The sequence below is a fragment of the Rhineura floridana genome, chromosome 2 (assembly GCF_030035675.1).
Source record: "Rhineura floridana isolate rRhiFlo1 chromosome 2, rRhiFlo1.hap2, whole genome shotgun sequence".
In the NCBI taxonomy this organism is placed as follows: Eukaryota; Metazoa; Chordata; class Lepidosauria; order Squamata; family Rhineuridae; genus Rhineura; species Rhineura floridana.
Window position 1 is genome coordinate 85,815,223 of NC_084481.1, and position 16,692 is coordinate 85,831,914.

The 16,692-nt window shown below is 41.9% G+C and overlaps 1 non-coding gene across 1 annotated transcript; it reads right to left on the reverse strand.

Moving 5' to 3' along the window:
- Window positions 1–1,308: 1,308 nt before the first annotated feature.
- On the reverse strand, window positions 1,309–1,380 carry TRNAE-UUC (transfer RNA glutamic acid (anticodon UUC)). Its single transcript has one exon. It is a non-coding gene; the product is annotated as a tRNA-Glu (tRNA).
- Window positions 1,381–16,692: the final 15,312 nt, after the last annotated feature.

Here is a 16,692-nt window from a genome sequence, read left to right on the forward strand (position 1 = left end):
TAATTATCCTTTACTTAATGCACATGGAGGGGCCTCAAAATGCCATTAACAGACAGAGGATTTCATTTTTAAATACAATCTTCTCCGAAAAGAAACTGTGCAAAAAGGGATGTTAAAAGGTCCCCTGGGATCAAGGCTTTGATGGTTTATTGATCTCATTTGATGCTTTTAGAGTCATTAATAGTCACCTTTCTTTTGTCATTCAGTCCAAGGGAGTAATTGAACATTACAGAATTTTAGTTCATTGAGCACTTTGTGGCAGTTTGTTCAAGCAAACAGAGCATAGTGCTCATGCCAGCTGAGTGGCACTGTTAAGGAACTGGAGAGGGAGGAAAGGCTTGCTCAAGAGAAACAAAGCACAATTTCACTCTAGAATACATTGCTCTCAAAAAACACCAGAATCAATCACTTTTAAAAAATGACTTATATGTAGTTGCCCTAGATGTTAGTGTTTGCCTGACATTAAAACTACAGAGGAATGTTGATCATTTGACAAGCTTGGCTGCAGTGTGGCTGACTGGTGACCAACCAATAAGAGTTTTTGAAAGAGTTGAGGGTGAGTATGATAGTGGTGTCACTGTCCAAAGGGTGTACATCCAGTCCGCTATGATTTCTGGGCAAAAAGGTTTTCTAGGTTTTTCTAGTGCTTCAGACACCTGTTTGAACAGAAGATGATTATGGTACAAAATAAATGAGGGTTGCTGTGAACACCATGCGAAATGATAGCGCCATCATACTGCTATCAACCGTGTGTGTAGCCTAAATATCTTTGCCTTCTCACTGATAATTCTAGCTTGACAAAGAAATGGGAAAGGATATTTTTTTCAGAAGGGCACATTGTGCAAACCCGGTGGTACATCCAGTAGCAGCCAGGAGAACTGCATTGCTGCTGGTTACCGAGAAAGAGAGGAGGGGCAAGGCTGTGGCAAGCTCAGCATAGTGTGGGTGTAGCATCAGGAGTGTCTGATTGGCTCCACACTGCACCCCACCAAGCTGAGCTTCCCGCTGCCTGGCCCCTCTCCTTCTTGATAGCCAGCAGCGGTGCAGTGTTGGGAAGCCAGAAGATCAACACAGACCCACCCACGCAGCCCTGCTGGCCACAATTGGGTATATCCTATTTGCCTTTCTGTGTCAGGTCAAGCAGGTTCACAAGCTACTCGTGATGACATTTCTTCTTTGCGGTCAGTCATTGGAACATAGGAAGTTGCCTTATATTGAGTCAGACCATTGGTCCCTCTTGCTCAGTATTGCCTACAATGACTGGCAACCGCTCTCCAGAGTTTCAGGCAGAACATTCCTAGCCCTAGGTGAAGATGCCAGGGATTGAACTTGGAACCTTCTGCATGAAAGGCAGATGCTCTACCGCTGAGCTACAGTCCCTGCCCATACATTTCATGGAATCCTTGAAGTGGCAGGTCCAATTTTTTCTCTCTCTGTTCATGGCCAGTAATTAGAGGCAACTTGGCATCCATGCATTTGACAAAGTCTTTTACTTAAAGCTATTTCTCGACAACTGTTTGCATTTTCAGCAGCTTCAACAGGAACAAACAATCGTTTCACAGTTTTAGTGTAGGCATCTTGTTTTGCTTTGCTCATGAACTATACTCCCCGCCAAAGAAGCATTTAAAAATATCAGTAACAAAATCTTGTCATGTTTTAATTTAAAGTTTAGTTTTTATTTAAACAATGCCTTGTTGATCAGCGGGAACAGAACAAATAGCCCATTTTCTCTTTTATGCAAGATTTCTTGTTATTTTTCCTCATGACTCCTTTTTGTGTGTACACAAATATTATCTGAATGAAAGGCAAGGCAATGGCAAAGCTTTGCTTCTCTCAAAAAAACCCACCCTTTAATTAAAAGAATTAATAATTAAGAGAACAATTGCCACAGCCAATACCAGCAACTCTTGCTGGAGTCTTACTTATTTGTGTGGGTAGTCTGCAGTGTGATCTGGGAAACATTTAGCACTTTAGGTCCATCAACAAACTGAGCCATAGAAGAAGCATCTCTGATTACTTTCTATGGCTTCAACATCTAGAGGACTAGTAAATAATGAGATAAGGGTTTGTTCTCTAGGGGACAGTTCTCTAAAGCACAAACAAACTCTTTTTATATTGCCTGTTAAAAATGCCATCCAGTTTTTATTGTTAAAGAGGTCACAAAGGACTAGAATGAACAAATGAAAGGTCCCTGATAGCAACATTCCACTCCATTTTCATTGCTAGTTGATAGCAGGAGAAAAAGAATTAAGCATCTACAACTGTGCTACATGAACATTATTGTGTGGATTAAGTTGTGCTTTGTATGCAGTCCAGCAACTTGCAAGGTGCAAGTGATAAGTTGCCACAGTGACGGAAAAGAATATGACATTGCTGTAAAAAGGATTTCAATGCAAAATCTTCCAAAGATGCTGCTGTGTTTGTATACCACAAATATGTGCCTTTAGGGACTTACAAGCATGCAAGGTTTGACGTGTTTGTTGACCTTCATCTATGGAAAAGAAATTGGGACTTTGGGAGAGCTGCCTAGTTTGCTAAGATCATAGGCACAGCAGAAGAACTGTCTAGAAGATAGGCCAGTTGCCTATTCTGGATGTGGTTGCACTTCCTCTAAAGAGCAGGTACACACCTTAGGGGTTACATCTTTATTGTTAGAGACCCAAGGGACCTCGGTGGCCAGGAGTGCCTTTTAACTACAGCCGTATCTTGATCAAGATAACTTGGTCACTGTGGTGCATGCACTGGTAACCTTGAGACAGGATTATTGCAGTGCACTCTATGTGGGGCTCCCTTGGGTCTGGTCTGGAAGGTTCAGCTGGTGCAGAATGCAGTGGATAGACTGCTTATGAACCCAGATGGCAAACAGCATGTGACATTGCTAAAATGTCTGCACTGGTTGTCCAAATGCTACCAGGCCAGGTTCAAGGTTCTTATGTTGATTTACAGCCTGAACAACTTGGGTCCAGGATACCTGAAGGACTGTCTAAGCCCTTATCAGGGCCAGTCCCAGGCATGCCCTGGGCCCTGGCACCCACATGCACACCCCACCTACCTACCTACCTAGTGGGCAGGCTGGCAGAGGGGCGGGAGGTTGGGCGAGCGAGTGAGTGGGCCAGGGTCAAGCTAGCGAGCAGGCAGGGTGAGCGAGTGAGCAGGGGGCGAGCAAGACAACAGGCGCGCGAGTGAGCAGGTGGGGGTGGACAAACAAGTGAGCGGGAGGCGAGCGAGACAGTGGGCAGGCATGTGAGCAGGTGGGGGTGAGTGGGGGGGCAGGGGGAGGGCAAGCGAACAGACAGGGTGAGTGATAGAGCGGGTGAGCAAGCGGGTGGGGAGAAGGACAGTGGGCTAGCATGCAGGCAGGGGAAGGCCAATGAGTGAGCGAGCTGAGTGCATGGGTGGGGGGAGGGCAAGTGGGTGGGGGAGGGTGAGTGGGCAGGGGTGAGCAAGAAAGATTGGGTGGGTGGGCACTGGGCAGAGGGGAAAACCCTTTCTTTTCCGAAAGGAAAAAAATGTGAATAGTATCACTGCTTTTCAGGGTTTCCCCCACCTTTTTATTCTACAGCAGGCACATGTAACCCCCCACCCAAATTTAAACCAAAGCTGACCCTGGCTACATCCACACCAGGCCTTTATTTCACTTTAGACAGACATGGCTTCTCCCAAAGAATCCTGGGAAGTGTAGTTAGTGCAGGTGCTGAGAGTTGCTAGGAGATGCCCTGTTCCCCTCACAGAGCTTCAATGAGAGTGGCTGACTGTTAAACCACTCTGGCCACTGGATCTCTGTCAGGAGAATAGCAGTCTCCTCTCAGCACCCTTCACAAACTACAGTTCCCAGGATTCTCTGAGGGAAGCCATGACTGTCTCACATGAAATCAAAGTCTGGTGTGGGTGTGGCCCCCTCATTAGGCAAGCCAAGCAGCTGTGAGTCTGGCTTTTAGAACCCTAACAGTTGGTTCTTACTTCCGGGAAGGGTGACTTAGCCTGTGCCTGCTTTTGAGACGGGCTCCTGCCTCAAAAGAAGCTTATTCAGATATATCAGTCAGATTTTTTTTTTTTGACTGATTAAACTTCTCCCGGGTAGGGAGAAACGAAGAGATTAACCTCAAAGCCTATTTTTGTTGGGACGACCAGATCTCATTAATTTATGGGACGAGGTCCAGCCGACGAAGGTGGGACGGATTTTCAACAACAAGCTCTATCTGATAAAGCGAACGTTCATCTTATCTTCTAAGAGAGAACGCACTAACAGGCAAGCACCCTTCTTTCTATATTTTTCTTTTACTTGACTTAAATTGTTGCTGTTTAAAAGAGATTTGCCAGATTGATCGGTTTTTGACATCTCACTGGGGAGCCATAACTTCTCTCTGCTACTCACTAATTAATAGCTTATCTCTGTTTTTGTTGCAAAAAGCTGTCCTGGATTTGCATTCTAAAGATATACACAGAAGAGGGATTTCTATTCCAGATTTTTATTTTGAAGAATATTATATTGTCTGAGACTACTCTCTTTTTGGTCTATTTTATTTTGACGAATCTGTTTCCTGACGACCGCCATTAATTGTTTCGATCCTGGGAACTGCATTTTGTTTACTTAAGCATGGAGAGATAAGGCTGTCTGCTCTGTTTGTGCTGTGATGTCACCAAGTTTGGAGTATTGGCCCAGTTGTTGCTGAAATAAGAAGTGGTTTTCCTATATTTTTCTTTTAAGATGGCGGTTAAGAGAGTGGCTGAGAAGCTGGAGGTGACTATGTTTCAGAAGATGGTGGATGAGATTGAGATAACGAAACGGGACCTGCGGCGGGGTTGTGGGGAGCTGAAAATTGAATTGAGTAAAATGAAGCAGGAGATTAAAGATATAGGGGTCCCTGTGAGAGAGGTGACCCTGGAAGGGGTCCCTGTGAGAGAGGAGACCCCGGAGATTGGAACAAACGTGGAACAGGAAAAAGATTTGGAGTCTATGGACTTTAGAAACAAAATCTATTGTTTGGAGACACAGGAGATTAAAGACATAGGGGTCCTTGTGAGAGAGGAGACCCTGGAGACTGGAACAGGGGTCCCTGTGAGAGAGGAGACCCTGGAGACTGGAACAGGGGTCCCTGTGAGAGAGGAGATCCCGGAGATTGGAACAAACGTGGAACAGGAACAAGATTTGGAGTCTATGGACTTTAGAAATAAAATCTATTGTTTGGAACTCAATGTTATCTCTGAAGAAATTAATGAAGATTCTAGAGATAAAGTTATCAATGGCATGGATAATCTTCTGGACTGGAATGATGTGATGGAGCCCAATATAGAGAAAATCTATGGAATTAACTGCAGCCATGTGACAATGGAAAAACTTTCAAGAGATGACCCAGTGTATTTTGAAAAAAAGAACAGAGATATGATTTTACAGCAGTATTTCAGCAACCTATTCAGAATGGATGGCAAGAAAATATTTGGGATAGAGGTAATTCCCATCAGACTCTTACTATATGACTATGGCTTTGACAGCAAGATTATTATGGAATACTGATAATGGAAGATTGGATACTGAAATTACTGGACTTAACAAGACTACTGAAGATGGAAGATGGAAAATGGAACTAATAGGGATAATAGAACAATGGCTACTGAAATTACTGAACCTAACAGATTCTGATGTGATGGATTAATTGAAATGTTTATTTTGACTATGGTTATGACAATAAGATTATCATAATTAGTAATGAGATGGATTAATCGATATGCTTACCTGGAAAAAAAAAATTGATAGATATATTTCTTAAAGAATTGAAACCTCTCTTTGACTTTTTGTGGAAAGAATAAAGTAATGTTTATGAGATTTGATGATTAAGTAAGATAACTACTGGAGGAAAGTGATTTTATAATATGACTTAAGAGACAGGATTGTTATATATTATAGACTTATAACTGATTTGATCTTTGACAAATGGGAAGTCAATATTTTACTCTTTATTTTTTATTTTTGTTTTTTTTTTTTCTTTTTTTCTTTTTGTTTAACTATTTTTGATTTTGTTTTTTGTCTTTGAATGTTTTATGATTTTGTCTTGTATGTTTTATGAAAATCTGAATAAAAATTATTGAAAAAAAAAAAAAAAAAAGAACCCTAACAGTTGGTTCTTACTGAGCATGCCTGACGTTATCATTCAGTTCAATGCAAAATTTATTAAATTAATTAAAAATCAGCAAGGCATTTTTTTCATTTTTTCAACTTTTAAACTGCAGACGATGAAGGTCAGAGTAACAGTATTACAGTATTGCAAGCTCAGTAACAGGATTACAGGTCCTCTGTGAACATGGCTGTTTTTTAATGAATTTCAACAGATATCGGAGAAAATGGCCGACGGGGGAGGGTTATCCTCCCTCCAGCTCCGTAAGCTACATTTATCTTTTTCTCCAGTTCCTAGTTTAACAGGTTTTAGGGTCTGAATTATTTCCAGTTCTGCTGTCTATTAATCACAGGCAAGTTTTAATAGCCTCCTTTTAGTCTATTAGTTGCTATTTTATCGCCTGCCAAGACCTCCTCCCTAATGTAAATAACATAGGGGAGCTCCCTGTTAATGAGCCACGGAGGATTCCTTGGATTCCCTGGATATCCTTGAAAGGGAAATTCTGTCTACTATTCATTTCTTATCTTCTGGGAAACGTTGCCATCAACTTTAACAGCATTTGTTTTTTAGTCATAGTCACAAAATACCTCGCGTCAGTATTTTGACCATTCACTTGGACTTGAGACTCTTAAAGGGACTTGCCATGGTTTTTACCAGAACATCTTATAGAGATAAAGGGATTCCCTTAGAAGATGGTCTAAAATCAACACGAACAGCACACAAGCAGCTACAAATCACTCATTTTTTTGCCTCAATGCAGAAGGGCAAGGATAACGCACAGGATAATTTCAACTCTTCCTGGGCTGATAATACAGATGTTGATATTACCCAGGGTCCAATTGCGGCTTTACAACTTTCGGATTCAAATCCCCCCAATTTGGACTGGTCCCTTGATACAAAGGGGATTTTACCAAGGGTCTCCTTATCCTCTTCCTCCACCAATCTAGCAGTTGAACTGAAGATGGCGGAGAAGTTCCTCCCGTCTATTTTATCCAACTCATCAGCTAGCTCTAAAGTGGGAGCATACACACAGGTCCCTCCAATAGACCCAACGCCCCTTCTGTGTTCTCCGAATGCAGATTGTAGGGATATTCCACTTAACTTAGATCCATGTCAAAATGTATATAGTTCTTTGTATCCAAGACTGGCAGTAATAGAGATGGAACTTGCTTGTATTAAGAACTTTCTAACTGAGACGAACAAACTTCTGACAACTCTTGTGGATGAATATAAGCACCTCCACCATCTCCACCAGTCCGAATCTTTCCCACTTAAAGGTGAAACCAAGCTGGTTCATATTCTACCCAGTGTGGGGGGTAGCCTGGGGTTACCTCAGAATCCTCCTCAAAGTGTTAAAAATATTAAGAAACGGAAACTTAAACGGCATCTTAAAGTGAAGCAACTTCACCATAAGAAAAAGTCAAAAAACATCAAGAACTTAAAATCGGCACAGAGGAGGACAAAGAACATGAATTTTTCAAGGCTATTCAAGCTACTGGATACTTTGATAGAGAACAAGTCAAAGTGTCATAACATCACTTCCAATCAAGGTACAAGCCTGACGACACTGCTATTGCATCCAGACCCTGTTTTACAGCCTGTGGCCTTGTCTATACCATACTTAAGCAATCCTCCGCCTCTTGAAACTCCAGACTTAGACAATTCTGTACATCGAGAGATCCAGATGTCTTCAGTGCCTGCGCCAGTGATGCCGTCGAGGAAATGTGCTAAGCACTGGAAACTTCAACTTATTCAGGACACAATAGTAATAATATTTTTATATGATTTAGGCGTGTGTGATAGATACACTTTTGGGAAACCCCAGATTATAAATGTCATCCAACCCTTTTTGCCAGAGCGGCTGAAGCCCTCTGATATAGTTAAAATCAAAATACTTTATAGTGCCCCGGTAAATTCTAAGATTCTGCTGACTTTTGGTAATGTGAATATAGTGAAACATATCCGCGCAAATAGACATCTATTATTCTGTCATGGGATTGGCGTACAAAGATTTTTTAGGGATTTATCTGATCCTTTGCCCATTTGCCGTAGGACTGGTCAACCAAAAAAACCCTTAATTCGGAAATATTACAACGTCTCCCTTAGGGACCCTTTTTGTGGTCCATCTGAGAAAGAAAATGTTTTAACTATTCTCCCCTCAAATTCAACTCCATCATTTTGTAATGATGAACTGCAGCCAGATCCTTTTATTGAGGAGGAAGCTACTCTTCTTAATACTTTTTCAGAGCTGCCAAAGTTGGAACAGCAAAATATTATTTTAAGACTTAAGAGATTAACTTTCCATTTAGCAGGTAAATTCGATGACTCAGTCCCCCTTTTAAATATGCAACCTCAAAGGGAGATGAAGCCAGGGAGAGCCTTTTCTCATCAGAACCAGATACATGCCTCACCTAGGCACCAAAACCAGACTCCCGCACCTCGATCCCCTATTTGTGATACTCCTGCTTTAAATTCGGGTCCTCCCTGTATTCCCACTCAGAAATTTTACCTGAATACGAATTCAATCCCTTCATGGACAGATCTTAGAATCTTAGAACAGTATGGAATGGGATCTCCTTCAAAATGTATCCCAGTGGAGTTACAATCCTCCCGTAAGCAGTATATTTCAAATGTAAGTAGACCTGCTAATACTTGTGAAGTCATTACTCATCTTAGGGAAACCAACTCTATAGATACCATAGCAGAATCCCCTGATGAACTTTTGTCTATCTGACGCTGTCCTCCTTGTAGATATGCTTTAACATTCTCTCCTGGAATATTGCAGGTTGGACGTCTAAGTTGGTAGACAGCGCTTTTTATAATTTCTGCACACAATTCCATGTGCTTTGCATTCAGGAATCATGGGTAAATTCCCCTACTTTTCCTTCACTGCCTGGCTATGTGGTTTATACATTACTGGCAGTCAAGTCGGATTGTGGAGGTAGGCCGAGTGGCAGCCTAGCGACTTTGATAAAGGTGGACCATAACCCCACCATTCAGTCATTGGACTTAATTAAGTCAAATAATATTCTAATAACTCAGATTAGTTGGTCGTCTGGCTGTAAGATCTTTTTGATCAATGTGTATTGTCCCCCGGTGTCATCTAAGCACGCATGCCCTTCATTCTGGTCGAACTTAGACAATGTTAATGTGCTGAACCGTTGCCTTGCTGCGATAATGGACTGGATGAGAGCTAACAAACTGAAGCTCAATCCTGACAAGACTGAGACGCTGTTGGTGGGTGCCTTCTCGACCCAGGTGGTGGATGTTCAACCTGTTCTGGATGGGGTTACACCTCCCCCTGAAGGAACAGGTTCGTAGCTTGGGGGTCCTTTTCGATCCATTCCTGTCGCTTGAGGCTCAGGTGGCCTCGGTGGCACGGAATGTGTTCTATCATCTTCGGTTGGTAGTCCAGCGACGCCCCTATCTGGATAGTGATGACCTCGCCTCAGTTGTCCATGCTCTAGTAACCTCGAGATTGGACTACTGCAATGCACTCTACGTGGGGCTGCCTTTGAAGACAATTTGGAAACTACAGCTAGTGCAAAATGCAGCAGCCAGACTGCTGACGAGGACCAGACGGTCCGCACATATAACACCTGTTCTGGCGCGTTTGCACTGGCTACCTATTTGTTTCCGGGCTAGATTCAAAGTGCTAGTTTTGACTTATAAAGCCTTACACGGTGCGGGACCACAATACCTTGAGGAACGCCTCTCCCGCTATGAACCTACCCGTTCACTACATTCAACATCTAAGCCCATCCTCCGAGTCCCGTCCCATAGGGAAGCTCGAGGGCTGTTACTAGATCCAGGGCCTTTTCAGTAGTGGCCCCCGAATTATGGAACAGTCTCCCCGATGAGGTGCGCCTGGCGCCTACTCTTCTATCTTTTCGGCGCCAGGTTGAAACCTTTTTATTCTCCCAGGCATTTTAATGTTTAATGTTTATTGTTAAGTTAATTTTATTCCAAGTGGTTAAATGCTCAAGCTGTATGTTTTTAGTGATTTTACCTGATTTTATTTTTACTGTATTGTATTTTATTCCTTGCTGTGAACCGCCCAGAGAGCCATAGGCTAAGGGCGGTATAGAAATGGAATGAAATAAAAAAAATTTAAAAAAGTTCTGGACTCGTTATATCAGTCCTATTTACACCCTTTAATCATATTGGTAGGGGATATGAATGCTAGGATAGGCTCTTCCAACCTTTCCATGGGTGATAAATTGGGTTTGAGTCCGGATGATATGTTCTCCCTTCCAAATAGAGTCTCTGCAGATTCAGGTAAAAACTCGGCAGGCTGTTCACTTTTTGAGCTTTCCCTTAAATATCAGTTAGTTATTTGTAATGGAACATCTTTATCCGAGTCAGCCGGTCTCTATACGTATATGGGACCAAAAGGAAAGAGTGTGATAGATTACTTGATACTCTCTGAAACATGTTATGCTCACTGTGACTCCTTTGATGTTGTGGATAGGCTGGAAAGTGATCATATGCCTTTATGAGCTGCTCTAGCCCTTCCAGTTAACTATAAGTTGTCCCCTATCATTCCCCCTGAATCCATCGTGCCCAAGGGAAGTAAAGGTATACGGTGGTGTGGTGCTATCCAAGTGGCTACACATGCATACTTGGCTGCGCCAGAGACACAAATTTTAAGAGACCATCTTTTGTTTGGAAATTATCCACTAAAATATTACTCTTTAATAACATCGGAACCTCGACTAATATTAACTAAGAGTTTTCCCTGCAGAACCTTTAGACAGGGCTGGTATGATAAACAATGTTGTACCGCTAAGCGATCTCTCTTTAGAGCTATAAGGAAAATTAGAGAATTGGATTCCCCTGGAAATTTTGATAATTTTATTTTTGCCCGACAACATTATAAAAACCTCCTGCGGGGAAAAAAGAACAGATACGTTAAACAGCAGTGGATGGACCTAGGTTTGGCAGCACGTCCAAAGAATTCAGAAAAATTCTGGGCGCTTGTGACAAAGGGGATTGGGGGGGTATTAATCCCCTTGATAACCAAATTACTTCTTCTCAATGGGGTGTCCATTTTGCTTCCCTATTTAATCAGCCTACCCCCTCCTTTCAGCGAGATTTATATCTCAACTCTGAAGACTTGATCCTTGCCACGTGTCTGGAGTTGGACCCAGTTTCCCCGCAGGAAATATATACTTTGATTTCTGCCTTACCCTCCAAAAAAGCCCCAGGAGAAGATTTGCTTCCTGCAGAGCTATTTACAGCAAATCCCGATTGGTGGGCCCCGGTATTGACTAAATTGTTTATCATCATAAATCAACAAGGCAAAATTCCATGTGGGTGGGAAGTTAGCATAGTAGTCCCAATTTATAAAAGGGGTTCAAAGGCTGATCCTCATAACTTTAGACCCATCACCCTCTTGGACATGACTGCTAAACTATACGCCAAATGTTTACTGGGTAAACTTGACGTTTGGGCAACAGAATTCAATCATCGCTGAGGAGCAGGCGGGTTTTGTTAAAGGGAAATCTGCGTTAGATCACTGTTTTGTATTATCACACCTCATACATAAATATACAAAAGGGGGAAGTAAAGAGTTATTTGTCACATCTGTAGACCTAAAATCAGCATTTGACCTTATTGACAGGAATCGTTTATGGTGTAAACTTTCGACTACTAACATAGATAGAAGACTCCTTTGTCTTATACGTGTCTTGTACACGAACACTTCTTTAAGGGTCAGATTGGGAGCAAATGGTCAATTATCCGATCCAGTCCCAACGACTAGAGGAGTGAGACAGGGTTGCCTCTTGGCTCCTTTTCTTTTTAATTTTTATATTAATGATACTGTTTCGGAGCTGAGTGGACTAAATTTCTTCCCACCTTCCACTGGGGACACAAAGTTTTGTTATATGCAGATGATTTGGCCCTGATGTCTGTTACCTTAATTGGAATGAGGAGGTTGTTGAGATCATTGACTGGGTTCTGTGTTAAAGAATCCTTAATAGTTAATTATAAAAAGACTAATGTGGTGGTCTTTGGAAAAAAAAGAAAACTGCACACCTGGAAATTGAATGAACACTCTATAGAACAGAGCCGTAGTGTTAAATATCTCGGTCTAACATTCTCTTCTAATCAGTCCTGGAAAATCCATCTAGAGGCAGTGAAACTGAAAACCTCACCTGTAATTTACTCTCTTCTTCACTTTTTCAGATTCAAGGGAGGAAACTTAGTGTCACCGATGGTTGAAATTTTTAGGGCTAAAGTGATTCCTCAGCTCCTTTACGGAGCACAGATCTGGGGACATACGAATTTGGCTATCTTTGAAACCATACAGAATACCTTTTTAAGAACCATTCTGGCACTCCCTAAAAGCACCCCGGCCCCCCTTCTGAGATTAGAAACAGGCTTGATCTCAATAGAGGCTGCAGTGCATAGGGTAGTGGCGAGTTATTGGCTAAGACTAACCTCAATGTCCGATGACTCCCTTCCTAAAAAGTGTCTTTTGGAGCAGCTTCGTTGGCCCATTCATAAATCCTGGGTCATGAACGCCAAACTAGTTTTATCCTCTTATGGGATTAACTCGGATATTTTTCCTTCATATGTCTCTCCCCAAGTGAAGTCCTTATATAAGGAAAGGATCTTATTATATGCTAAAAAGAATGATATTTACGCATCCACTCAAACAGCCTTCTCATTATGGTTCCCGTTATTTAAAACATCTTTTGGGCTAGAACAATACTTCTTTTGGTTGACTTTTCCCGTCCTAAGAAGGGCCTTTACGGCCTTACGGTTTCAAACCATGCCCACGGCGTTTCTTGAGGGGAGATATATAAAATGCCCAGTGTCTCAAAGACTCTGCATTTGTGAAGCCAAAGAAGTGGAGGATCTCTCACACTATCTATTATATTGTCCACTTAATAAACTCCCTAGATCCAAATTTTTGGCAACTATTTTATACTCATTGAGAGATAGATCTCCTCTGGAACAAATATGTGTTCTCTTGGCAGGAGCGAATCCGTTTCTTACCCTCCAAGTGGCAAAATTCGCCGTCGCAGCAGCAAAAATTAGAGTAGGATGTTTAGCAGTTATGAGTAGTAAAGAGTCCGAACCCCCCACCTAAGAGTAATATAGATTGAATATAATCCGATGCCGATTTAGACGCAAAGTTTTATCCGGTTTTATAGCATATTTAAGATGCCACTTATTGTTTTTACTGTTTTATTGTATTTGTTTGTTTTGGAATTTGTATAAAATTGTGATGGCCTTTGGCTATATACAATACATAATAATAAAGAACAAAGAATTTCAACAGATTATGAGAACTCTCAGAGAAAAATGTACAAAAGGGGTCTGGGTTTTTTCTCTTTCTTTTTAGACTTTGATCTCTCTATTCTCTCTGACTGTTTTGTGTTTCACCATGAAAATTGAGAGGGTTGTTAAGCAAGCGTTTCTGAGTTCAGGACTATAAGTTTTGTAAGGTTTTGTTTTGAAATGAGCTTATGGGAAGCATCAGAATGGCATGGGGGTATTTTCAATTTAACACTGCGGAATGTGAAAAATCCACATTGGCTATACCAGTGGTTTCCAACCTTTATGAGCACGGGAGCCCCTTTATAAGCTGATTTTTTTTTGTGACCCCCTCCCCCTAGGGAGGCAGGCTGGCTGCCAGGAAGGAAGGGGGAAAGCAGCCTTTCTTTGCAGGCTTGCTTCTTTTTGCTTCACAAAAAGCCCTCTCCTCTCATTCTAAGCAAGGGCGTTGCCAGTAGCGGCAGTGCAGGGAGATGGGAATCAGTGATAGTAAACCCCTCTTCTTCCTGGTAGCTCCACCCTCAGCCTCCTTTGGCATCTGCCATGTATTTTATAGGCAGATGCCTGCCCTTAGTGTGCCTGAAAGACGCTCTGGCGCTTCAGCAAAAGGCCTTCCCTCTTGTTTGGAGCAAGGGGGAGGTGTCGTCTGCAGCGGTGGTGGAAAGCAGTGTCGAGGGAGTGAAGACTTTTTTTAAAAAATTAATAAATAATTCATTTCTTTACTGTTCACGGCCCCCTCTGGATTACTTTGCGGCCCCCCTAGGGATCCCAGCCCCCAAATTGGGAACCACTGGGCTATACTATACAGCCACTCTTGTGACTGTATAATAAATCACTCATTTAATACATCACTTATTTAAACTGGGATTCTCAGAATCAGTGAAAATGGAGACAGTACAATCCCCCCCAAGAATCATGGGAACTGTAGATTACGCCTCACAGATTATTCCCAGCATCCTTAACAAACTACAGTTTCCAGGTTTCTTTGTGTGGGGTGTGTGCTTTAAATGTATGGTTTATATACAGGCTTAAAAAGTTTTGCAATAGCAAAAAAAAAAAAAACCCATTAAAAGAAGTATGAAGGCAGTGGAACATGTAGGGTTTCCCTTCCATGAACATAAGGACTTCTTCTGTTCACAGAAGGGTGTCTGCCCAAGCAAAGCCTCCCATCAGAAGAAGAAAGAGGTGATTTCAGGCAATTCCCCAGTCCCCCGCCAGCCCCTGAAGTCAGTTCCTACACTAGAGAGTCTTCATACATCATAAGCAGATTGGAGGGGGCATGGCAAAGTTTGGCAAATATAGCTTATCTACTGTTCCTCCTATGAGAACATTCTGTGAGCAGAACTCTGCTCATGGTAAGCCTGGATCCATCTGAGGAAAACACACACACACACCTGGCTCATTTCCAGATTTATTAACTATGACATGAATGAGGAAAAAATATATTCATAAATGTGTATCCATATTATTTTGCAACCCCATTTTGAGAGTCTGTATGTGAGTCTGTATGTGTTTAGAAAAGGGCAACCCAATTGTTTATGGGTTTGGAACAACTCCCTCGTGAGCAAAGGTTGCAACATATTGGGCCATTTTAGTTTAGAAGCCAAAAAAAGGCAAGGGGAACATAAAAGAGGTGCATAAAATTATGCATGCTATAGAGAGAGTGGATAGTTTTTCTCCATCTCACATAATTCTAGAACACAAGGACATCCAATGAAACTGAACATTGGGACATCCCCTCTCCATTCATCTATGAAGTCAGTAACTACCACCTGTATCACTTCTCTTTCAGCATCCTTATTCCTTCCCCCTGCATCTTTCTTTCATTTGTTCCACCTCCACCCTTTCCTAGCCAGCACTTGATGTCCCTTCCTCCCAACCTAGGTCAATAGTACAAGGGGAATGTCGTCCTCCAGCAACCACCATCACAGGGAGAGCTGTGTCATCCCCACCAGGACAATGCCCATCAATGAATCAGTGCTTTCATGACTCTTGAACCATGCCAGGGAGATCCCATTCTCCACCATTCCTGGAGCTACCTGAGTAATCTGTGATAGTAAGTTTCTGTTACATTGCCACCATTCTCCCATGAGTCAGACTCTTCCTTGCCACCTTCCAAATATCCCAAGAGTTACCAGCCCTGGTGTGTGAATGATGGTTCCAGGTTGGAAGTAAACAATCATGACGTGAAGCCTACAATTAGTGATGATGCTCAGTTTGAGATGGATATCTGATCTTCATAAAGGTTATCCATGGAGAGACAGCAACTCCTGATCATCTGGGCATTTCTGGTTAGGCCAACATGATCAATAACTAAAGGATGGAAGAAGTAGCAGCTGTTTCCCACTAGAATCCTCATTTCAGCTCTTGAAGGGCCAAAGAGTAAGAGGAGTATTTCTCCCCTCTCTTTGATTCCTCTTAGCCACGCCACACTTGCCCCCCCACTTCTCCCACTTTTTTTGTTTATCCTCTCATCTTCCTAGTCAGCAACTGAATGGAAACCCATGATACATTTCTAGTCTATAGAGCTAAGGGACGACCCTTGGCTTCTCACACTTTAGACACAACTTATCAAATCATGCATATGAAGGAACCCACATCCACCAGCAATTGGATATTTATTGCAAAACATAAATGGCCATGGAAGGAGTGGTGAAATATTTTGGACAGACAAAATAAAGTACTTCTTCACAGCGTACATAGTTGGAATTAACTATGGAATTAACTACCATATGATGTAATGATAGTCACCAAATGCGATAACTTTAAAAGGGGATGAGAAAAATTCATGGAGGATAAAACTATCAATGTTTGTGTACTACCTCCAGTATAGCTAACCAATGTATAACACAGGAGACTGATGTCTGTTAATGCAGCATATCTAAAAATCAACAGCTAAAAGGGATCAAATAAAAGTGAAAGTAGAAAAAAAGACTGTGTGAGCAACAATAACTTTCAGTGTCTCCTTCCTAAAAGTCGATAAATAATAGAGCAATTGTTAATGCTTTGCTAGAGTAATGTTGGATTACTCTATAACAGTACATAGTTGGATGATTTGTAATGTCACCAATGTTGTCTGTTCCCAGAGAAAATATTCTCTTTTCCTCACACACACACAAATATAGAAAATCAGATTTCTCTACATTTTAGTCAAACCTTTGGACCGTAGGAGTTATTTTATCTCATTGGGTTGAGGAAATTCCACCCAATCCTGTAGATTATATAAGGTTCAGCATGTGCTTAGAAAATGGGGCAAAGCCCTCTTCTGATTATCAGAGAGGAAACACTCTCC